This window comes from Grampus griseus, assembly GCF_964374135.1.
Source record: "Grampus griseus genome assembly, chromosome: 5".
Lineage (NCBI taxonomy): Eukaryota > Metazoa > Chordata > Mammalia > Artiodactyla > Delphinidae > Grampus > Grampus griseus.
Genome location: NC_138998.1, coordinates 73,297,064 through 73,322,813, shown reverse-complemented (window position 1 = coordinate 73,322,813; position 25,750 = coordinate 73,297,064). Strand labels below are relative to the sequence as shown.

Below are 25,750 nucleotides of genomic sequence, written 5' to 3'. Positions count from 1 at the left end.
AACAAGTTAACTCATCATTTAGAAGCACTAGCTTCTACTAATGTAGAATAGACATTTTCTTATTTGGGCCCAATTTACTCTCAATTAGAAAACTAGGGAATGTAAAAAGCAGGACATTTTATCTTTCCTTTTCAACCTATGAATTAGAAACATATTAAACTGGCTGCATAATACAAGGTTTTCCATATTTGTTTTGAAAAATATTTACTAATATTAAAATACTATTATATATTACTGGAATTATTAAATACCTTAAATACAAATTATCCATAAAATAAACACATCTTTGAAGAAAATACCAGAATTCACAATTTCATTTTAATTAACTATACTACAAAATTCTGTTTACGTGACAGATGCCTAGTAAATTGCATGCATCTATTCCCTGGCACCCTCTTGAACTGGTTATGAGTGACCTTCCAAAACCTTCCTAGGGGTCCAATACTGTGGGTTATAATTGAAGCAAACATTGTGCTTAAAAGTTCACAAAGCACATGGCCATAAACCATTATTTTCAAAGCTGAAACAACCCGCTGGGTAGAGATGACGCAGGTTCACAAAAAGTAAGGAATCTGAACTTCCAGCCTAGGTAAGATGGCATAGCTCTCTTTTTCCCTGCCCCTCTTCACTAAACACCATGTTAAACCAGGGGAATAACACCAGAGACAATTGAAAGAAAACTATGAAAACTGATAAGCAGGCAGCTAACCAGTTTGGGACTCCAAGACTACAGAAACAGAAAAGCAACAGAGTGTTTTATGTCCCCAGACCCAACAGAAGAAGGCAACCCAGACTGGCATTTCCTAAGGCAGGCCAGACAGTCACACTCCTCCCCCAAACTAAACAGGAGTCCCTCTACAATATCAAGCAAGGGAGATCAACTGGAAGCCCAGTCAACAACAAAGACCAGAAAGGGGAAGCAACTCTTCCATCGCCACATGACCTGAAACTCCTGTTTCCCACCTAGAAATACTGAGGCAAGTGGGCAGAACTCAGGGACCCAGCCAGTGCAAGCATCTCAGTTTGTGCCAAGACTCTCCCTCTCACCCAGAGACATGGGGACAGGGAAGAATTGGGGGTTTGAGGTGGGTACCAGGAGGAGGATCCTACCACAATCCTCTCCCATTTAGAGACACCCAAAAGCCTGATAGGAGGCCATGTCTTCTATTCTCTCAGGCAGCATCAGTAAGGACCAGTGGGAGCCCCAAGAGGATCAGATAAACCAAGCCAACCACAAAGGCTCTGAAAATTAAACTGCCATTAGAACCAAAGTCATAAAAGTGGGCCAAGACCTGTACACTAAACAGGGTGACCGCATGCTAAAATAAAAAATGTAAATAGGGATCAGAGCCTCCTAACGTAATATATAACACAGAAAATGACACAAGAAAATCCCAACATGAGTGATAATCAACCAAGGCCAATACAGAGATGAGTCAGATGTTGGAATTATTTGAAAAGGATTTTTTTTTTTTGCGGCATGCAGGCCTCTCACTGTTGTGGCCTCTCCCGCTGTGGAGCACAGGCTCCGGATGCGCAGGCTCAGCGGCCACGGCTCACGGGCCCAGCTGCTCTGCGGCATGTGGGATCTTCCCAGACCGGGGCACGAACCTGTGTCCCCTTCATTGGCAGGCGGATTCTCAACCACTGTGCCACCAGGGAAGCCCTGAAAAGGATTTTAAAGCACCATAATAAAATGTCTCATCAATTAATTATAAGTTCCCCTGAAACACGTGAAAAAAATGGAAAATCTCAGCAAAGAAACAGAAGTTATAAAAAAGAAGCAAAAGAAAATTACAGAACTAAAAAATACTATAACATGAAACTTTAAAACTTGCTGGATAGGCTCAATACAACCATGGAGATAACAGGGAAAAGAATCACTGAATTTGAGACAGAAAAATAGAATTAATCTAATGTGAAAAACAGAGAGAAAAAAGACTGAAAAAAAAACTAACAGAGTCTTAGGAACCTGTGGGCCAATAACAGAAGATCCAACATTCTTATCACTGGAGTCCCAGAAACAGAGGAGAAACAGAGAGGGGCTGAAACAGTATTTAAAGAAAAGATGGCAAAAACCTTCTCATGTGTGACAAATACAAACTTACAGATCCAAAAAACTGAGCAAACCCAAAACAGGATAAACCCAAAGAAATTTACACCAGGACACATCATAATTAAATGTTCAAAAATTAAAAACGAAGAAAAAACTTTGAAGGCAGCCAGACAAAAATTACCTATAACGGAACAACAACTGAAATGACACCAGATTTCTCATCTCAACCAAAGAGGCCAAAAAAAGTGGCAGAATATTTTCTGAATGCTAGAAAAAAAAAAAAAAAGGAACTGCCAACCAAGAATTCTATACCCAGTGAAACTATTCTTCAGGAATGTCTTAGTCTATTCAGGCTGCCATAACAAAACACCACAAAATGGATGGCTTACAAACAATAGAAATTTACTTCTCACTGTTCTGGGGGCTGGAAGTCCAAGATTAGGGTGCCAACATGGTCAGGTGAAGGCCCTCTTCCAGACTGCAGACTTTTGTCTGTATTCTTACATGGCAGAAAAGGGGCAAAAGAGCTCCCTCTTTTGTAACAACACTAATCCCATTCATGAGGGCTCTCCCCCATGACCTAACAACCTCCCAAAGGACGCAACTCCCAATACCACCATATTGGGCATTAGGATTTCAACATTTACATTTTAGGAGAATTCATTCAGACCACAGCAAGGAACAAAGGAGAAATTTTTTGAAGCGTTCTCAAAAGAAGAAAAACTAAAAGACTATGTCACTAGCAACCCTACCCATAAAGACTGGCTGAAGAAAATTTTCCAAACAAGAAAAAGGATAGAGCAGCTTCCCTAGTGGTGCAGTGGTTGAGAGTCTGCATGCCAATGCAGGGGACACAGGTTCAAGCCCTGGTCCAGGAAGATCCCACATGCCATGGAGCAACTAAGCCCGTGCACCGCAACTACTGAGCCCATGCGCCTAGAGCCCATGCTCCACAGCAAGAGGAGCTGCCACAATGAGAAGCCCACACACTGCAAAAAAGAGTAGCCCCGCTCGCCGCAACGAGGGAAAGCCCGCGCGCAGCAATGAAGCTCAACGCAGCCAAAAATAAATAATTTTAAACATATGTGTAAAAAAGAAAAAGAAAAGAAATACAAGTATACACAACAAGATATCTTTTCCATCATTAGTTTTCTAGATCATACTTACTGACAGAAACAAAAATTATACTACTACTGATACTTAAAACAATTATATTTAAAAGTCAAGAAGGTAAAAAGGTAAAAGAGAAGTAAAGTTTCCACACTTCAGTTGAATAGTAAAATACTGATACCAGGAGACTGTTATAAGTCATATATACATTAGGTAATAACTACAACAACCACTACGAAAACTATATCAAGACAGACTCAAAAACATTATAAATAAATCTTTTACAAATTATGAAAGATAGAATCCTAAAATATGTTCTAGTAATCTGCAGGAAGGCAAGAAAAGAGAAACAAATAAATGAAAACCAGAGAAAATAAAACAAAAAACAAATAATAAAATGGCGATTTAAGTGCTAATATTTATCGATAATTACCTTAAATGCAGATGGTCTAAACAGACGAATCAAGAAAGACTGGCAGAGTATATTTTTGAAATGCCCCACTATATGCTGCTAACAAGAAATTCAGTAACGTACATCGAAAGTAAAAGAATGGAAAAGCTATGACAACTCTTTTTTTTCCAGCAGAGAAACTGTATTAACACAACCAACCAACAAGGTCAACTTGATATATATAGAATACACCACCCAACGAAAGCAGAATACATATTTCTTTTCAAGCACCCATGGAACATTCATGAAGACAGATTATATCCTGGGCCATAAAACAAGCCTCAACAAATCTAAAACAACTGAAATAATACAAGAGGTACATTATCTGACAATAATGGACTCAAACTAGAAATCAGTAACAAAGACAACAGGAAAACTTGTGAACACAAAACAGTAAAGAACACTTTTTAAAAGTCCATGGGTCAAAGAGGAAATCTCAAAGAAAAAATTTAAATATATACATAAAAATGAATGAAAATAAAAACACAGCATGTCGAAATATGTGGGATGCAGCTAAACCAGTAGTTAGAAGGAAATTTATAGCACTAAATGCTTACATTAGAAAAGAGGAGGGGCTTCCCTGGTGGTCCAGTGGTAAAGAATCTGCCTTCCAGTGCAGGGGACGTGGGTTCGATCACTGGTTGGGGAACTAAAGATCCCATACCACAGGGCAACTAAAACCTGCTCACCACAACTACTGAGCCAAACTACAGAGGCCACGCGCCCTGGAGCCTGCACGCCACAACTACAGGGTCCACGTGCCCTGGAGCCCACACACCACAACTAGAGAGAGAAAACCCACACGCCACAACTTGAGAGAACCTGCGCCACAACGAAAGATCCCACGCACCTCAACAAAGACCCCGTTTGCCACAACTAAAACCCAATGCAGCCAAAAAAAAAAAAAAGAAAATAAACAAAAATCTTAAAAAAAAGAAAAGAGGAAAGATCTCAAATCAATAACCTAATTACTTACCACAAGAAATTTTAAAAAAAAAAGCAAACTATAAACCCAAAGCAAGCAGAACAGAAACAATGAAGAGCAGAAATCAATGAAATTAAAAATAGGAAAACAGAGAAAATCAATGAAGCAAAAATTTTAAAAGCCTCAAACATGACAAATAAAAAGAGAGAAGACACAAATCACCAATATCAAGATTTTAATAGGGATATCACTAAGATTGTACAGCACTTAAAAAGATAATAAGGGAATACTACAAAAAAATTTATACTTTTAAATTGGACATTTAGAAGAAATGGACCAATTTATCAAAATCACATTACTAAAACTAAACCAAAATGAAACCAATAATCTAAATAGTTCTATAGCCATGAACTGGTTATAGAATAAATGAACTGGTCTATGAAATGAATTCTTAGTTGACAAAGGGGCAAAAATAATTCAATGGAGGAAAGATAGCCTGTTCAACAAACAGTGCTGGAACAACTGGACATCCATATGCCAAAAAAAGAGTCTAGACCTAAACCTCACAACCACATACAAAATTATCTCAAAATGGATGATGAATGTAAACATGTAACTATAGAGTTTTTAGAATAAAAAAGAAGAGATCCTTCAAGACCTAAAGAAAAGGGTTCTTGGGCTTGGCACCAAACACATGTTCCATAAAAGAAAATAAACCAAACTTTATCAAAATAAAAAACATGTGCCCTATGAAAAGATGCTCATTATCACTAATGATTAGAGAAAAGCAAATCAAAACTACAATGAGGTACCACCTTACGCTAGTCAGAATGGCCATCATTAAAAACTCTACAAATAATAAATGCTGGAGAGGGTGTGGAGAAAAGGGAACCCTCTTACACTGTTAGTGGGAAAGTAAATTGGTGCAGCCATTATAGAAAACAGCATGAAGTTTGCTCAAAAAATTAAAAATAGTTGCCATATGATCCAGCAATCCCACTCCAGGGCATATAACCAGACAGAACTATAATTTGGGGCTTCCCTGGTGGTGCAGTGGTTAAGAATCCGCCTGCCAATGCAGGGGACATGGGTTCGAGCCCTGGTCCGGGAAGATCCCACATGCTGCAGAGCAACTAAGCCTGTGTGCCACAACTACTGAGCCTGCGCTCCAGAGCCCACGAGCCACAACTCCTGAAGCCTGGACGCCTAGAGCCCATGCTCTGCAACAAAAGAAGCCACCGCAATGAGAAGCCTGCACACCACAACGAAGAGTAGCCCCTGCTCACTGCAACTAGAGAAAGCCCGCACACAGCAACAAAGACCCAATGCAGCCAAAAATAAATAATTAAAATAAATTAAAAAACTATAATTTGAAAAGATTACATGCACCCCATGTTCATAGCAGCACTATTTACAAGAGCCAAGACATGGAAGCAACCTAACTGTCCATCGATAGATGAATGGATAAAGAAGATGTGATATATATACCAATGGACTACTACTCAGCCATAAAAAGAATGAAATAATGCCATTTACAGCAACATGGATGGACCTAGAGATTATCATACTAAGTGAAGTAAGTCAAAAAGAGAAAGACAAATATCATATGATATCACTTATATGTGGAATGTAAAATATTGAATACAACACAAATGAACATATCTACTAAACAGAAACAGCCCCACAGACATAAAAAACAGACTTGTGGTTGCCAAGGGGGAGTGAAAGTGGGGAAGGGATGGACTGGGAGTTTGGGATTAGCAGATGCAAACCAGTATATATAGGATGGATAAACAACAAGGTCCTACTGTCTAGCACAGGGAACTATATTCAATAACCTGTGATAAACCATAATGGAAAAGAATATGAAAAAGTATATATATATATGTATAATTGGGTCACTCTGCTATACAGCGGAAATTAACACAACACTTAAATCAACTATACTTCAATAAAATATTTTTTTAAAATGTGCCCTGTGAAAGACCTTCTTAAGAAGATGTAGCTTATCATAGCTATAGGCTGAGAGAAAATGTCTGCAAACCATATATCTGACAAAGGTCTTGTATTTAAAATATATGAAGAACTCTCAAATCTCAAAAGTTAAAAAAAAAACATTCTGATTAAAAAATGAGCAAAAGACATGTACAGACAACAAATAAGTACACACAAAGACGTTTAATATCATTAGAGAATGCAAATTAAAACTACAGTAAGATATCACTATACACCTATCAAAACGGCTAAAATAAATAGCAATAATAACAAATGCTGGCAAGGATGCAGAAAATCTCTTACATTGCTGATGGGAATGTAATATGATACACCACACTGAAAATCAGTTTAGAAATTTCTTATAAAACTAAACATGGGGGCTTCCCTGGTGGCGCAGTGGTTGGGCGTCCGCCTGCCAATGCAGGGGACACAGGTTCAAGCCCTGGTCTGGGAAGATCCCACATGTTGCAGAGCAACTAAGCCCGTGAGCCACAACTACTGAGCCTGCGCTTCAGAGCCCATGAGCCACAACTCCTGAAGCCCACGCACCTGGAGCCCGTGCTCCGCAACAAGAGAAGCCACCACAACGAAAGGCCCGCGCACCACAACGAAGAGCAGCCCCCACTCGCCGCAACTAGAGAAAGCCTGCATGCAGCAACAAGAACCCAACGCAGCCAAAAATAAATAAATAAAATTTAAAAAAAAACAAAAACAAAAACATGGCCTCCCATTCAACCCAGGAAGCTCACTCTTGGGCATTTATCTCAGAGAACTATACATAAAATCCTGTACATGAATGTTCATAACCACTTTATTATTAATAGCAAAATACTGAATATACCAAAAGTCCTTCAACAGCTGAATGGTTAAACAAAGTATGTATTAATATACCATTATAAACCATTCTTGAAAAGACAAAACTATAGAGATGGAAAATATGTCACCAGGGGACAGGGAGGGATTTTGGGGTAGGGTACAAATATAAAGGGTAGCAAGAGGGATTTTCTTTGTGGTGATGGAATAGTTCTGTATTTTCGCTGTTGTGGTAGTTACATGAATTTATACATAGGAGAAAATCACACAGAACTATAAACACACAAATCAATTAGGATTAAAAAATGGTGAGAACTGTTTAAGTTTGGCAATTCAGATAACAGTAGTGTACTAATGTCAATTTCCTAATTTTGATGTCTTATTAGAGCTTTAGAAGATGTCACTATTGGGGGGAAGCTGGGTAAAGTATACACAGGACTCTACTATTTTTGCAACTTCCTTTGTGTCTATAATTATTTCAAAATAAAGTTGTTGCTGTTTTTTTAATTATGTGAGATGGGAAATAGAGGGCAGAGATACAGATGAAACAAGACTGTCCGTTAACTGCTAACTGTTGAGGCTAGGTCACTGGTATATAGAGGTTCATAATACTATTGTATTTTTCACCTTTTTAAATTTTTCATATTAAAAGGTTAACAGAAATATAACATGCTGTATATCAAAATATTAACAGCAGCTTCTTCCAGTTAGTGATTTTACTCTTTTTGCTAATACGCATTTTAAATTTTTTCTATAAAATAAATTTCTTATATAAAACAATTTTTGAAGAAATCTTTGCTCATATAGTCTTTTGTCCTACTTGTTTTTCTCATTTTTAAAAAGTAGCACCACAGAAAAAAATTTTAAACTTAAAAAGAACTCCACTGATAGTTCTTTCTAACAATACAGCACTTAATTTGAAATACCCAATTTAAATCTAAATACCCAATTTATATTTCACCCAATTACATGTCACCTGAAAGTTCCAATATCTTTTTCTAAAATTAACCAAAAGGATCTTGATGGAATAGATTTACAATCAGCACAATAACGGACCATTATAGTGATCTTCACAAAACAGAACAGATGTCTTAAGTTCAAGACACTCTAAGACATTTTAACAATTCCAGTTGGGTTTGCATTTGCATGTTGCCTACGGTATCATAATTAACTTCCAATTGTTTTGTTTTTAAATTGTATGTGGTCTTTTTTAATTTTTCAAACTTTTTTTTACAAAAGCAGATGCTGAAAAGGTTATAATGGTTACAAAACCATGCTAAAGAATTCAACAATGTGTGAATCTGAAAAAAGTAACAATAATTTAGTGGATACTGAGATTCCCATGATGCAATTTTTAAAATTTTAGCTTGATTATTTAAATTTATCAAGCAAAAATGATCAAATACCATTTCCCTCAGTAATAATTAAAATTAATTTTAATTAAGTAAATTAAAATTAAATTATAATAGAAATAACAAAACCGGAACTCCACGTTATCTGTAGGACCTCGGGGTAAGTCACAATCTCTCTAAAACTCTGGTTTCCTTATCTACATACTGAAAGAGTTATACTTGTGTTTTGTTGTTGTTGTTGTTTTTGGTTTTGGCCACGCCACACCACTTGCCGGATACTAGTTCCCCAACCAGGGATCGAACCCGCTCCCCCGGCAGTGAAAGCACGGAGTCCTAACCACTGGACCGCCAGGAAAGAGTTATACTTGTTAATCTTCCAGCTCCAAAATCCTATGTACTGATGCTCTAAAATATACTTCCTAACCTTTTACCCATGATCATTCTAATGACAACTCTGAAAAAAGATTTATAACCGATGTGATCTAGAGATGCCAATTACATTACAAATAACTTTCATAGGCAGAATATTATTCTCCACAATTAAATCGGGGCTTCTCAACATCAACACTACTAACTCTTTGCACTGGATGATTCTTTGTTGTGGGGGTTACCATGCACATTGTAGGATGTTTAGCATCTACACACTAGATACCAACAGAACCCCCCAGCGTGACAACCAAATATGTCTCCAGACATTGCCAAAACCACCTCTCGTGGAGAATCACTGTATTAGATTAAAAATTTCCAGAGTTCTTTGGAGATGGGAAGGAGGAAGAAGAGAAAATGTTTTTGTGACATAGGAGGAAAAGCATAAGAAAGGCTAGGAATGAACATATTGTAGCTAATGTCGTGATAATAATGAAAATAGCAGTATATAAAGCAGAGGAGAAAATTCACAGGTATTCCATCTGTACCTTTGTAAACATCTTCAATAAAGAGGGCCAAAGGTTTTTTAATCTGAAATTAACATAATTCCTCCTCTCCCTAGCTTTTGTGAGGAGGCTAAACATTCTCAAGTTACCAACTAACTTGTATTTCAGTGTATTCTTCAAACACTGAAAATACCCACACGAAAAACACATCCCCCCACAGTTAAACACAATAAGCATCTATCTGTTTTAATCAAATGTAAATGTGCTACAAAATGCCATGAAAAGTAACACTGAGGAATATCCTCAAGTCCTTTATGTATTTAAATAAAGGCCAAAGACATTCAGTGTGGAGAAACTACATACATCTAAATGCTACAACAGAGATTAAACGTTCACACATTCACTTTCTGACTCTTCTAATACTCACTATAAAATCAACTCAGCCATATTTTCCACCAAACAGACAAATACCCAGTTTCCTTAGTCTATTCTTGGATAGGTCACCAGACTGGGAATAAGAGACCCAGAGTCTATTCCCAGCTGCAAACAGACTGGTAATCTCAAGCAAATTATTCACTCAGGTTAAGGTTCTACACCCATTTCACGCTGACAATACTGAAAATCTGCCCAGAAACAAGCACCGAGAAACCCAGGACTTCCTTCTGCACCCAAAGGACAACTGCAAACATATTTTTAGATTTCTTAAATCTAAAAATCTGAATAGGATTTTATTTATAGCAACATTTAACATACTTGAAATTTCAAAACTGTGTGGTGCCTTTACCAACTGCCCTTCATAAAATTAATAAGAAACGCTGTTTTTAATCACGCCATGCCCAATTGTGTAAAACTCTATATGCAAACTACACAAATCATAATTATGTATAACAAAAAAAGCTGTTTTTAATTCAAGCTCTTGGGAAGGGCTTTAACTTTTGCATTTCCTAACTATCTAGTTTTTAGTCTACTACACAAGTAGCTCTTTCCTGGCACTGTAATCAGTGCTTCACAAAGTCTGGAGAGCCAAAGTTTGCCCTTACAGACTAATTCTGGAAAGGCCTTAGGACTGTTCTTACCACTAAACATGCAGGTTTTAGTAGCGCCAATATACGGATACAAGCGTACATTTTCTGCTCTTGATACCAAGTAAAAAAACTGTCTAGTAGACCCAAGTTACCCGTCTGACCTTTTCGCACACCATAAAACTGTAAACACAATACAGTCCAATATAAGATTTGAAAAAAACAGGGTTAGGTCGGAAAGGAGGGTGTCAATTAACGTCCGTCGGCTCCTGCTGTCAGGCAGACACTTGTTAGCCGCCGAGAAGCCACTCACAAAGTTTGCCATCTCGCTGGGGTAAGCGGCCCCGACCGCGCCGCGGGCCCCGACCCGGAAGACGGGTGTCTGGAAGGCCCCACCGCCCGCCGTGGCCCGGGCGCGCCAGCCACCCCGGCAGGAAAAACCCCAGCTTCTCGGCGCTCCTCCGCCGCCTCCCTGCACACAGGCGCACTCACGCACGCACGCGCGCGCACACACACACGTACACACAACAAAAGGAAGCCGTGCGAGCCGCGTGCGGAGGTTTGCTCGGGCGCTCATGGAAGCCCCTCCTCCCGGCCCCCATCGCGCCGCGCGGGGCCTGCTCACTTGCTGGAGCGCCCCCCGAGGGTCCGTGGGTGCACGGATTCCCGAGGCCCGAGGCCCGCGGCCCACCGGGCCGACCCCGCCCGGCTTGGCTCTGCTCGGCCGCGCTCGCAGGCAGCTGCGGCTGCTCTGGGCCCACCACCCACTCAGCTCCGCCCGCCGCCGAGCCGAGCGCCGGCAAAATCCCGCCCGGGAGGGCCTGGGCTCCCAACCGGAGGGCTCCCTACTTGCCGGGTTTCTCAGGAAATAAAACTATTACACTTAATTATTCTTGGTAAAATTCCTCCCTACGTACCGTGGGACATGTAAGGCCCTTTCCTTACCGAACCACTATCAAAAGTAGTATCCAACAGAACACTCCTTACAATAAGAAATCTCTTTCAGTAACCTCTTCTTTAATCCTTCCTCTTCCTCTTACTTTTCTACACCTTAGTTTACTCATTTTAGTTTTCTCTTGCCTTCCTGTTTTCAACCTATGAGCCACATTTTCCCAAAAGAATAATCTTCCCTAAACCGTCTTTCCAATTTTACCTCTTTGAAATTTACTTTTCTAATAGTAACAAGCTTTCTCGTAAATCCCTTCCATTACACCTCCCACTTTATACAAAACCTCTCCACAAGTAACTTCTATCATTTTACCAGCATCTACCAAATCAATTCATAAACAACTTTCTCAAATACTGCATTTTTTGTTTGTTCCTACATTCCCTCAAAGCTAACACTCTCCAACTTAACACACAAATTTGCTCCAAATTGCCCTCAAGTTTTGTGAACCTATTCCAGAGGCACCAAAGTCACTGAAAAATCTATTTCCTAAACATACCCCAATAACTTAATGATCTTTCCAAATACTCTCTACCAATTCATTTGAATCACTCGTAACAAGACTACCATACATGTCCCCAAAGACTCTAATTACAGAACCTAATCAGATTAACACATTATCTCTACCATTATATGTATCTACACATGCAGGTGTATATGTAGTGTTGACAAGTATATAGGGGCCCCTGCAAAACATCAAGTGTGTATTTCATTCTAATCCCTTATATATTGGCTCCTCTCAAATTTACAAAGTAAAATCCTTCACACCAACCAAGATTTTCAGGCATCCATCCCCCGTCTTGTGAAGTCATTTATCTATGTTAAATTAATGTATCATTTTAAAACATACTGTCTCCACTTCTACAATAATCATTCCTCACACCTTCCTTAAGATATCCATCATTAGTCTAACCCACACAATCCACTCAAATATTCAGAATATCTCCCACTCACCAAGGCCTAGCTATGTCTAAGGCAGGTCCCAGAAACAATTCTAGACTATTGGCAGATTACAGCTAAGTTGTGAACTGAATAAAGCGACATCCCTGGGCTGTCTCAGGCCTTCAAAGCTCTGGGTGGTCTCCATAGGTCCTTCATTATTAAATTTGGTGATTGACTAAATGTAGAAATAAAAGAAGAGGAAAAAAAAAAAAGATGAATAACCCAGGGCTAGACTTTGGAACTAATTCTGAAGCAAAGCTGCAATAGGATGGAAAACCAATACTATATATTTTGTGCTTTGTCGTATTTTTCTCACTGCCACTAAATAAGCTCTCTCTCAGAAACGTGAAAGAACATCAAAAACCCTGATCTGAACAGGGAGGGTCATAAAGTATTATTTGCTCAGAGGTCGGAAGAGTTCATTTATCATGTGAAGAATATAATGCAAATACTAAGGATTTGAAGCATACAGTATTTTTCCCTTAATGGTTTAAAATGCCAGTTGCTGGGACCACAGCGAGGCACTAATGGAGAATCTCTAAAAGCAGTTAGGTAAGTACTTGAGAGTCAAGTCTTCGATAGTACAAGGGAAAAGTTGCCAGAAGACAAAGTCTGACAAAAATCAATGCTACTATGTAACTGGACAAGCAAAAGTTTCATAGCAGAGACACAAGCCAATGGATAAGAGGCCTGGTTTAGGTCTTAAACACCATCAATGGAAGATGATGAAGGTTTCAAGCCCTGAGGTGATAATGCTGAAGATTTAAAACAAAACAGGGACTTTCCTGGTGACACAGTGGTTAAGAATCCGCCTGCCAACGCAGGGGACACAGGTTCGAGCCCTGGTCTGGTAAGATCCCACATGCCATGGAGCAACTAAGCCTGTGCGCCACAACTACTGAGCCTGCACTCTAGAGCCTGTGCTCTGCAACAAGAGAAGCCACTGCAGTGAGAAGCCTGCGTACCACAACGAAGAGTAGCCCCTGCTCGGCACAACTAGAGAAAGCCCGCACGCAGCGACAAACACCCAACACAGCCAAAAATAAATTAATTAAAAAGAATAAAATAAAACAAAACAAAAAAAGAAGCAATGTTTAAGTTTTAGCCATATTTTGGTTTTGGAATTGGCATGACAGCTCCTTTAGAAATGTTCAATAAATGATAAATAACTAGAAATAAGAAAGAATATTTAGAACCGTATAGCTATACAGATAATAAATGAAATGAAAAAATAGAGGAGGACACCCTCCTAAGAACACTAAGAAATATGAGATAAAAGTCATAGCCAAAAAAAAAAAAAAAAAAAAAAGAGAAAAACTATAGAAGCCATTTTAGATCCCTTAGGACACCTCCTTTTACCATCCACCCCATTCTTTCCACTTTTTACCTGAACCTCTTTACATATACAAATTATCACCACACAATTTTTGCAAACAAAGTTTGATGTGGTTTTGAGGCACTCAAGTAGAGATCAAAGATCTCAATGTTTCTATCATTCATGTTATTTTTTTTAAAAATTATGCATGACATACTATCACCTTTATAATAACATCAAGGATAGCAAGGATTGTCCTTACATGCACAGAGATGGAATAGGGTCCTGGCATTGCTTCCTAGGTAGCATTATGTTTTCTCCATATTTTCTCTGTTACAAGCTACTCACTGTCCTCTTCGGCTTACTCTTGTTCCTATTCAGGGCAACTCCAACCTCCTCATTCATTTCTATCCATTTACTAGCTCCTATCAGCTTATCCATGTTCTATGTCAACAAACTACCCCGTGTCTTTTGCCTTTCGTATTAGTACACCTCCACCTCACCATTTTTTTTCTTTCACTGTCTCATTTCTAATCCACGAATATCTCTCAGTTGAATTTATCTCGGTATACTACACATGAATGGAAATGATTTTGCAAGTATAATTTATTTATAAAAAATTTAAAGAACTGGTGAATGTAACAAATCCATCTTTTTATCTCCATCACCATTCCACAACAACAATTCAGATCACTATCATCTCTTGTCTGGATACCTCCTCATTTTATCTCAAGCTTGGCTTTTCCTGAACAATCTGCTTCTCAGGACTTAGCTATCCATTCTCCTACTCCTTCAGCTTGATAAAAGCACCAACTGCTTCTTCTTGTTCCACAAGGCCACTCCCGCTGCTCTTCTATCACTAAAAAATCTCTTTGCAGTTCACATTACTCAAACCATTCCATCTGCAACATCTACCAGGTTCCAGAATCCTTCCCACCTTCTTTCCCCAAAGACTTCAATTCTACTTTGTCCCATATTCAGCCATTATCCTCAGTGACCGAGGTGCTGAAGAACTGCACGTTGACCTTCCTAAACTCCTAAAACCTTCATCTGCACTTCAGCCACCCACACATATATACTGAAAACAGATCATCAATTGGAAGTGCTGTACCACTAGGATTGCAACTTCAGAGATCTTTTTTTTTTTTTAACCACAACTACTTTATTTTCTAGGTCTACACCTGCTCTTCACCTCCTTCTGGCTTCATTTATCTCCCTACACAGTTTAAATCTGTCCATCAGCCATTTTAATACTGCCCTCTCCAGAATATCATGACGTCCCATTTACATTCACCATGCATCTCCCCAAAGAGAGACAACCTTCAACATCTGTTTTTTCCCCACCCACACACTAGGTGTTAAGCGCCACCAGAAACCTATGAAATCTTCTACAACTGACTTATTCTAAATACAACTCTCCATCTCATTGACTAATCCAAATCAGTTTCATATTTAAGTTCTTAAGCTCATCAAATACTTGATCTCTTCCATAAAATTCCCTCAGATCACAACTTCTCCACCTGTAATCAAATCTTCTTTATAGCTTCTAAAATGCTGTATCTTTTCATCCATCTGTTACTTCTTGCCTTCAGTTTCGGAAAAAGAGTTGTTCCTCCTTCCTAAAATAAATTTAATACAGTTCCTATAGCCGATGCTTCCATATTCTCCCAACCCACTTAGCCCTTTAACCCTATGCACTCTGGTCTCCAAATTGCTCTCTTGAAGACCAAAAAACAATTCCATGACCAAATCCTATGACCCACCACCCAAGTTCTTATCCTCTCTTTGGCAATGACACTTGAACTACCTCCTTTGATTTACATCACTGTAACACATGATTCTACTCTGGTCTCTGTAGTTGCTTCTTCTCTCTCCAGTGATTTCTAGTCCTTTTCTTAGCGCAAAGAGTGGGTATTTTTCCCAAGTTCTGTCCTGGAGCTATCTCCAATTCTCTCCCCTTCAGGGTTTCATCCCTTACCCTGTTTCTACATTTTCTATCCTCATATGGATATCTTCCCCCCCAGCTCCCCAAAATAATTTTTAAACCATCGCCTTCTGCTACAACCTAATTTATTCCTGAGAAATTAGAATATATAATTATTGCTTTTACACTAAATTCTTCAATTATTGCTTCAATTAACACCTCAATCATTAATCCAGATAATTTTACAGCCATCAGCACCCTACCAAACCCAGAATTAGTAGCTTCAATTACCGACTCTATGTACACATTCCCAAATCTCCACTGGAACTCTTTCCTCAGCCGAAGCCAATATTTTTAACTCTAGCTAGATAACTCTCCTTAGATACTTCCACTGGTGCCTCCCATACTGGGCAATGTGTCTTAAAACCAAAGTACCCATTCTTCCCCACCAAAATGGTTCTGCTAATGGATCCAATAATTTCTTTTAACGGCACCACCATTCTCACAGTCATCCAAACTAAATGTCCTGGAGTTTCCCTTAACTTTTCTTTTTCTCTTTTTCTTCACTGTTTCCCAAAAGCCCATTTGCCATCAAATCCTTCAATTCTTTCTTTGAACTATTTCTTACATCAATCCCTTTCCTTTTATTCCCACTACCACTATCCCAACTTAGATTCTCAACACTTCACACTTCTGTCATAGTCTTCTAGTTACTAGGTTCTCCTCATTGCAAAAAACAGAGAAAAAAACAAAACAGGTCACCAGATTAGTATTCTTAAACGCACTCAGAAATCATCAGTGGCTCTCCACTACATACTGAGTCAAGTTAAAACTCTTTGTATTTCCAAAAAGTAGAAACTACTCAATTTTCCAACAATCATGGAATGGATAAATACATTATGGTATATTCACATAATGAACCCCACAGAGCAATGAAAAAGAATGAACTACTGCTGCACGTATCATGGGTGAATTGCACAGACATATGGTGAGCACAGGAAACCAGACACAGAAGTATGATTCCACTAATATGAAATTCAAAAACGTACAAAACTACTCTGTGTGATAGAGGTCAGAATAGTAGTTACTTTTGTTTGAAGGAGAGATCACCTTGGAGGGGACACATGAGGAAACCTTCTGGGATGTTGGGAATGTTCTTTGTATTGAACTGGGTGGTGATTACATCAATGTAAACCTAAAAGAAAAAATTAACCTGTACTCTTAAGATTTGAGCATTCTTTTTTTTTGAATTTTTATTATTATTTTTTTATACAGCAGGTTCTTATTAGTTATCTATTTTATACATATTAGTGTATATATGTCAATCCCAATCTCCCAATTCATACCACCACCACCACCCCCCCACCCGCTCCGCTTTCCCCCCTTGGAGAGCATTCTATATAAGTTATTTCTCAACAAATTTTTAAAAACCAGTTTGGTCTGGATTTTTAGATGTCTACTTTACAGCTTTATTTTCTCCTCCATTCATCAACATGAACCCTAAATTACAGCTAATGTAGACCACCAATCCCTCAGCATATCCAGGATTTTTCTCGTCACTCATATCACTCCTTCCTCTTGGAATGCCAACCCTCATCATGCCTACTATAATCCTATTTATCCTTGAAGCTCTAAGCTACGTACCAATTCGTCCACAAAGTTGAACCTGCCATAGTACTTCTGTCATAGACATATGTGTACATATTTTTGTCCCTGGATAAGCTCCTGAAGAATAGGAACATGTTTATGTCATATATAAATGTGTATCCTTCACACTGCCTACCACAGAACCTTGCACACAGTAAGTATACAAAAATATTTCCTGAATTAATAAATCCTGGCAGACCACCAAAAGCACCCTCCAATCTAAACCCTCCTTCTCAAACCTATCTATCGCTGTCTTCACTCACAATGCATTCCTCACCCTACATATTTAATCATTCAGCAAACAACTGAGGACCCACTACATGTGAGAAACTGTAACTATCTATTCTAATCTACCCTACCAAACTACCCAAAGATGTAACCCAATTTCAGTTGCTGCCTTTTGACTCTTTCCCCAGCTCTAATTTTCTAGTCATCTTCCCCTCCTCTCTCCGTCCAGTCACATCCCACCCCCTCATTTCTAATCCTCCTGCTATCAAACTAATTCAAGCCCTTCTTAGTTTCTCCTGTAGCCTCCTAACTGGGCTTCTCACCAGCAAATACTCTACCACCACACTGCCCGCAATCTATCCTGTATGGTATAGCTATCGTCAGATTAAGGTATCTAATATACAGTCCTTGATTCAATTCTCTACTCAAAAAAAGTTCAGTAGCTCTACGCGTGCTTTAAATCCTAGACTAACATATTTTAATCCTCACAGCAACCCTTGCCAGAAGGTATAATGATTATCAATTTCCTGATGAGAAAACTGAGGCTCAGGAAGGAAGTAATTCTCTCCATAATCATAGTGGAGGTAAATAGAAGGGACAAAACTAAAACCCAGCTTGTTTGCTTACCAAGCACAACACTATGTCACATCAAATACAAACTACTCAGCTTAGCTTTCAAGGCCATCCATTTTCAACCCAACCCCAACTGAGCCTTCCTATCTTATATCAAAGTATGCCCTATTCATGAACTGTGTTCCAAACTACAGGTTATGATCAATTATTTAGTTCATCGTGAAATCAGTTTAATGAGTGACAGCCATCTTTTCTTTTTTTCTTTTTAGCCAAACAGAATAATAGAAAACATAGAGTGCATCCAACATGGTAAGGACAGTTATTGTTATTGAAACCTTTTGTTTTATACATATACACAAACATTCATACATGCCTACGTTAGGTCAAGATATGACATGTTTTCCTTACTGTGGATCATAGTAAAAAAATTAAAATCAAAAAAAAAAAATTAAAACCAACTCACTATTCCTCACATCTCCTTGGCTTCTCGCCTCCATGCTTTTGCTTTTGCTAATCCCTTGGGTTGGAATGCTTTCTAATAATTTCTGCCAGTCAGAATCCTGTCCATCCCTTCAAAGACTAGCTAAAATGCCACTTCCATGCTACTAAATGCAGTCCCAGGTTTTCCCCTAATCAAATGTTTTTTCCCACCTTTTAACTTAAGTAACATTATTTTTCTCATAATACATTTGTGATCATAGTGTAGTTATTTGTGCTCAAGTCCAGCCCCTCTATTAGAATATAAATCCCAAAGGATGTATCTCTGATTGCATCTAACAGTGCTTGTGCATATAACAAATGTGCATTACCTGTTGACTAAAAAAACTCATCCTATTATTTTCTGAAACCTCAGTTATAAATCAAAATCATAAATAATTTCCACTACATTCCAAACTTCTGCAACTCTCATCCTTCAAACAGTCTTACCATCTTCCTCCCAAAATTAGCCACTTCCAATAATCCTCTACCTTCAATCTTCCCTTGCTTTCCTCTAACCATAACCTGTCATATATCAATAACCTTTTTCTTCTTTCAGAAACATACATTCCATCAAATAAGACCTTTCCTTCTCCAATGCTTATCTTCCACTTTATTCTTAGTTCTCTAACATCCATAATGATAGGTCTTATACTCTTTAAACAGATATTTCTTTCATTTTCTCTTCAACTAGACTTCAGTTATTTCAATTCATTTATGGTATACATATTTTTGTCAGCCCCATTAAACCCTTTGTAGAAAAAGGCAGGTTATGAATAAATAAACTGAAACAAACAAAACATATAGATAATTTAGATAAATTACCTCAGACACTTTCTCATTCATTCATTTACTTATTCAACAAGCATGTGTCTACTGGACAAATGTCCTCAATTCTCGTCTATTCTATCCTGTAATTCAGAAAGCAACTTTGAGAAAAGCATGCAGGAAACAGAGCCGAGTTGACTCATACTCTTCACTCACAGAGACCAAGTCATTTGTGGGGTACAGGCTCAAAAAAGGAAAAACTACAAGTTATACTAGACATAGATGGAAATAGAGCTGCTCCCCGCCACCAGTTGTTTCAGGGGGCTCAAAATCTACCCAGCAAAGGTGAATTTGAAAAGGAACCAACCAGTAGGAGTAGCTAAAATGAAATAGGCAGAAAGCCTTCAGACAAAAATAGATCCAGACTCTAGGTTCATTCTAGGGCTGCAAGAGAAATTTGGAGCAATTTAGTTCCTCTCCTGAGAACCCTAAGAAATCCTTTCAAATATCCAGCTAAAGTACGGTACACTTAAATCCTTTCCCCAAACCTTAGCCAATACTCATTTCTCCATTCTCTGAACTCCTATAGCACCTACCGTCTGTAAAACTCATGTGGGAACTTAATCATAAACTACCTTGTTCACAGTAATGAACTGTTAACAGAGCCAGAATTTATTTACATATTAAAATCAGTGTGGTCCTCTTTAAAATAGTTACCTTGGGAGGCTACCACTTATTTATTCACTCCATCTATCCAACCATCTGATGCATTTAACCAAAATTCATCTAGTACCTAACTAACTACATGTGAAGCTATTGCCACTGTTCAAAATATTTCCAAATTCCTCTTTGGGAGTACTTTCCAAAGTTAGTTAATAAGTCAATCAAGAAAATAATCCTGGGCTTCCCTGGTGGCACAGTGGTTGAGAATCCGCCTGCCAATGCAGAGGACATGGGTTCAAGCCCTGGTCCGGGAAGATCCCACATGCCGCGGAGCAACTGAGCCGGCACGCCACAACTACTGAGCCTGCGCTCTAGAGCCTGTGTGCCACAACTACTGAGCCTGTGCTCTAGAGCATGTGTGCCACAACTACTGAGCCTGCACTCTAGAGCCTGTGAGCCACAACTACTGAAGCCTGCGCACCTAGAGCCCGTACTCTGCAATAAGAGAAGCCACTGCAGTGAGAAGCCTGTGCACCGCGATGAAGAGCAGCCCCCGCTCGCCACAACTAGAGAAAGCCTGCACGCAGCAACGAAGACCCAATGCAGCCAAAAATAAATAAATAAATAAATAAATAAAAATCGTCCCCATTTCTGTGACTAACTAAATTTAAACCAAAACTATTCTTTATTCATGTTACTTGATACTGACAGATCTTCAACATTTCTAAAAATCAAATCTTTCAAACTAAAAAGATTTGTCACCAATGAGACCATTCAGAATAACACTATGCCTTGCATTACTTGTAACTGTGCCATCCTAGAGGGATTATGAACTCCTAGAGAATAGGGACCATGTTTTACTCACCTTTATAGACTCCCTCCCCTCAAGAGCACACAATAGGAACTCAATATATAAGTAAACTGTATATAATATGCTAGACGATAAATCAGAAAAGGTGTTCGAAAAATGTTTTGAACACTAGTACTGAAAGTGACTACCAAAATACAAAAATCCTCATTTGGAGGTACTGTATACTTTTGATACTTGTTTTAAAAAATCAATTTTCTGAAAGAACTGAGGATTGTGGGAGAGAATGGAGGATTGTGGGAGAGATGGGAGGAATGTGGGAGAGAAACAATTGTGGGAGGGAAAGAACTGGAATATAATAGGGAATTTGGAGAAAGAATGGGTAATTTTGTAAAAGAAGGGGTAATTTTGTGAAAGAAGGGGTAATTGTGATAGAGTGGCAAGAAAGGGAATTTTGGGATACATGCGGAATTGTAAGAGATGCAGATTCTGGGAGGAAAAAGAATAGTGGAAGGGACAGGGAATTTTAGGAAAGAATGGAGAATTATGGGGAAAACGCAGACTGTGGGAGAGCCAGGGAACTGTGGGAAAAAAGAAAAAAATCAAATTTCTGAAATCTTACACTGTTATAGAATTACTTCACAAATGTCTTCCCTAAAAGAATAAAAATACCATGAGTTCCTTGAGGGAAGAAACTTCATCTAACACTTTATTATTTTAAAAACAAATTAAATCAGACAGATTCTTAAAACAGCTAAAGATCTCTAAACAGTCATTTAGGCCTAAGGTAAGAAAATCCAAATTAAACCAGCCCCCAGCTCCAGACCAGATTTACTCAGATTAAACTAGCCTCAGATTAGAAGAGAACCTTTGGTCCCACCCATTAGGTGTTTCTGCAGGATAGTTCCAGTTCCATTCTAATCCATTCTGCCTTCCCTTATATCTAAAGGCCTTCCCCAGTCAGATATCCCTTTGTCCTTCACTATCTCACATACATACACACACACACACACACACACACACACACACAATTTTGTCTGCAATACCTCCATAGTGCTCAGCAATTTCACACAGTCCCACCACCATCAGTAATGGTGAACACTACTTTCTATCAAGCATTCAACAAGTACTTACTAAGCACTTAAGAATCAAGCTGGGACTTCCCCGGTGGCGCAAGAATCCGCCTGCCAATGTAGGGGACTCGGGTTCGATCTCTGGTCCAGGAAGATCCCACATGCCACGGAGCAACTAAGCCCATGCACCACAACTACTGAGCCCATGTGCCACAACTACTGAAGCCCATGAGCCTAGAGCCCATGCTCCGCAACAAGAGGAGCCATCACAATGAGAGAGGCTGAGCACCACAAGGAAGAGTAGCCCCCGCTCGCCACAACTACAGAAAGCCCACACGCAGCAACAAAGACCCAACACAGCCAAAAATTAATTAATTAATTAATTGGGAAAAAAAACAAGCTGTTGTGAGTTTCCCCAGAGATTAAGGAAAGTCTCAACTCTAGAGCAGGTTACAATCTAGCTACCTTTGTAAAACAAAGAGAAATAATTCTCATAAACTAATATAAGATTTAGCACTGTATAATCAACATGTGAATGCTGTTCTTATTCAAAGTAAGGAAGATTCTCAAGAGGTGGGGTTACTTAAACAAGACTCTTGAAAAGAGGAGCAACATCTTTCTTTCTATACTCCCAATATCTGTCACCCTGACTCAGGGACGTTGTACCTCATACCAAATTTCAAAAACCAATATTTTATGAATCTATCATAATACATGAGCAGCATGCTCTTTTCCACCATATTCCCAACTTATTAGTGACTAAAATATGCTAATTTCCTTAAAGACTGCCACAAATCTGTCTCACCACTGTAAAAATCTCCTTCACAGTCAACCATATCCAAATGTCCTCAGAATTCTTTACCTTTTCTTCAGCCTCCCACAAAATTATCACCATCTCCATAATACCCTGTCCCTCATCCTTCTCTCCCTCTTATCAAATTTCCCCATCCCTCCCTCTCTCCTCCACAAAGAAGAAACACATATTCATACCAATCCATTCCTTCCTTAACATAAGAATTGCCACAGAAGCCTGGAAAGAACAATCAAGGATCATTTTAATCCAATCCCAGACTCCCCACACTAAAACTCTCCTGAAGACTGTCAAAGAATTCTGCACAGTTGACCTGGTAACTACTTCCAAGATGAACAACTATCACTGCCAAGCAACTTCTCCTCATCTCTAACCAGCAACACTTACGCTGCAAAGATGCTATTTCCTACAACCTAGTCTTTCCTAAAGGTCCATCCATCAAACTTCCCTTAATCATATCACCCAGTTTTTCCACTCTAATTTTAAATGTTTTTCTTTAAGAATATTAAAGATATAAAGACATCAAATTAAAAAGCTAAAATAGTAACTATCAAAGTTTGAATAGGAGAAAAGGTATAATGACAGTGACACAAATCCTTTCCACTCATAGTAAGAAGTCTCTTGACTCCTCTTTTAACATCATTTTGATCAATCAAGAAATAAGAGTACATGCATATTACTTGGAGACCTAGAGAAAAGCATGATAAGAATTATAAAAATTAATGATTAAAAGTAGTCTCTGGAAAGTAGGACTGCAATGGACAGGTGAGACAGGGGTTATTGCTTTTCATTATAGGCTCCCTCAGGACAATTTTTTAAATTATGTATATGTATCATTTCATATAATTTAAAGGAGAGAAAAATAATGATATACTTTATTTAAATCCATTAAACTTACAAAAATTAAAAGAACTGATAATATACAGTGCCAAAGAGGGGGAGGAAAACAGACCTCTTCATACTATGATGACAATAAAAATGGGTACATGCTACTATGTAATATATTGAAGCCCTTAAAAAGAACGAATAACTCCAAATGTACTGACATGGAAAGTTTTCCAAATCTTTTAAAAATAATCCTGGATTATTTCTATAAGAAAAATTTTAATAAAAGCCCCTATCTACTCAAATGCTAAATTATTCTCCTTTAGAGTTATTTGCTGAAAGAATGAATGATTGAATTTTCCCATCCCTCCCCCAAATTTCTGTCTTTGCCTTTAATCCCTCCACCCTCTATATCCATAAAAGGGTTTTTCATACTACCCTCTCTTCAGTTTAATTAATTAACATAACAACGTAATGTGTATATAGTCTTTCTTAATAATATAAAAGGTGACTAATTTTCAGATACATTTTAAGGGTATGGTTCTAGCCCAGAGTTCCCTCTTCAAAATCCAGTCTGGTGTGAGCTCAGCAAATCCAACAGCCTGGGTACATTTCCTGATAGGGAAATGCTAGTACTCCCTCCAACCTGGCTCTAGAATCATCCAGTCTCTTCAGGTTCTCCTAGACCTCAAAACAACCAGTCCTGACCTCCTTGCAACTTAAGACCAAAACAGATATCCTAATCCTCCATTCTGCAGGCCCACACTTTGTAGGCTGATGTATTTTCTTCAATACCACCATGCCTCAGCGAGAGTATCCATTCAGGAATAGCGAATGGCAAAAGATCTCCCACCAGCCCCAGAGTTATGGAACCAATCCAGTCAGACTAACCTGAGCTACAAATCGAGTCTCCAAAGAAGGGCCACCAAGCATGGATTCTCCCCACCATTAATTATAACCCTGTGTACTGCAACCCAAGCTGCATAATATGGCAACAGTTCTCTTGGACCAGATAAGCTGGGCAGTGAAGAAAACCGCCAAGTCAAGTAATTTCCATTCCAGCATCTGCCAGCATAGAGTTCACCCAGCCTCTGGTAAGTGATAATATTTCAAAATTGCTAAAATCTAAACTCCATGGCCTAGAGAATCCCTGTAGGCCAGGCATTTTCTTAAGGTCTGCTTTAGAGATTCTCATATTCACTCGTGCAGGTCTAAAATGTCTCAGACCAAACGACAGCCTAAGGTCTAATTATCAGTGACCCCAACCACTGCCGGTACCCGCACTTACCGAATGTCATCTACAGAAGAGCCCAAACAGGTTCGGAACTAGGCCATCCTGGCCCATCTGGAATAACTCTTTAGTCCTTGGGCCAACACTTATTAATTCTGCTACATCTGTCTATTCTATCATGCATTCTCTTCATATTCTCCAGTATTTAGCACTCCCTCTTGCTTCAAACCTACCCTTTCTATTCAGGGAAACTCCTTATATCCCTTCTTTTCTTTCCTTAGAAACGCTTCAGTTCTTTCCACAACGAAATACCTAATGTATCTGCACAATGAACACCCCCCCAGAATCCTCAAGACTCCTCCACAGCCACCCCCTGCATTCCTCCACCTACCCGGCATCTTTCCCTCCGGCCTCTCTCCTAGTGCACGCTCCCACTACGTTTCCTGCAAGGATTCTCTTTTCTCCAACCCCTGCCCTTCCCTTCTCCCAAAGAACACATTCAGGCAGCAACAGTGACTGAGGCCTGCGGTGCATAAAGCACTGCACCAGGCACGGTGATCAGAGACCTGGTGTCTTCCTAAGCTTTTCACACCCACACCCAGCACCCTCTGGCCACCCTGTGCAACCATCCCACCTCCTTCCCTACCTCTGACACCCCCCTCAGGCCTCGGAAGCCGCCTTCTCGCTTCAGCCACCCCCGTCATTATCCTTTCTCAACCCCCCAACCCACCATCCGCGCCCTGCTTCCTCCCGTCCCCCAGCCAGCTCCTGCGTTTCCCTCGGCCTCGGCCGGTCCCCTGGCCACCCTCGGCCTCGCCACGGCCCGCTCCCCCCGGGTCAGGCCGTTACCGCCGCGCGCTCCCCCCGCCCGCCGCCCCCTCCCCCTCCCTCCCCCGGGCCCGGGCCTGCCAGGCCGAGCGCTT

The 25,750-nt window shown here is 39.4% G+C and overlaps 1 protein-coding gene across 3 annotated transcripts in view; it reads right to left on the bottom strand.

Annotated features, from left to right (window-relative positions):
* ZNF148 (zinc finger protein 148) overlaps positions 1 to 25,750 on the bottom strand; it is a 130,148-nt gene that overhangs the window by 104,230 nt on the left and 168 nt on the right. The window lies entirely within an intron of this gene.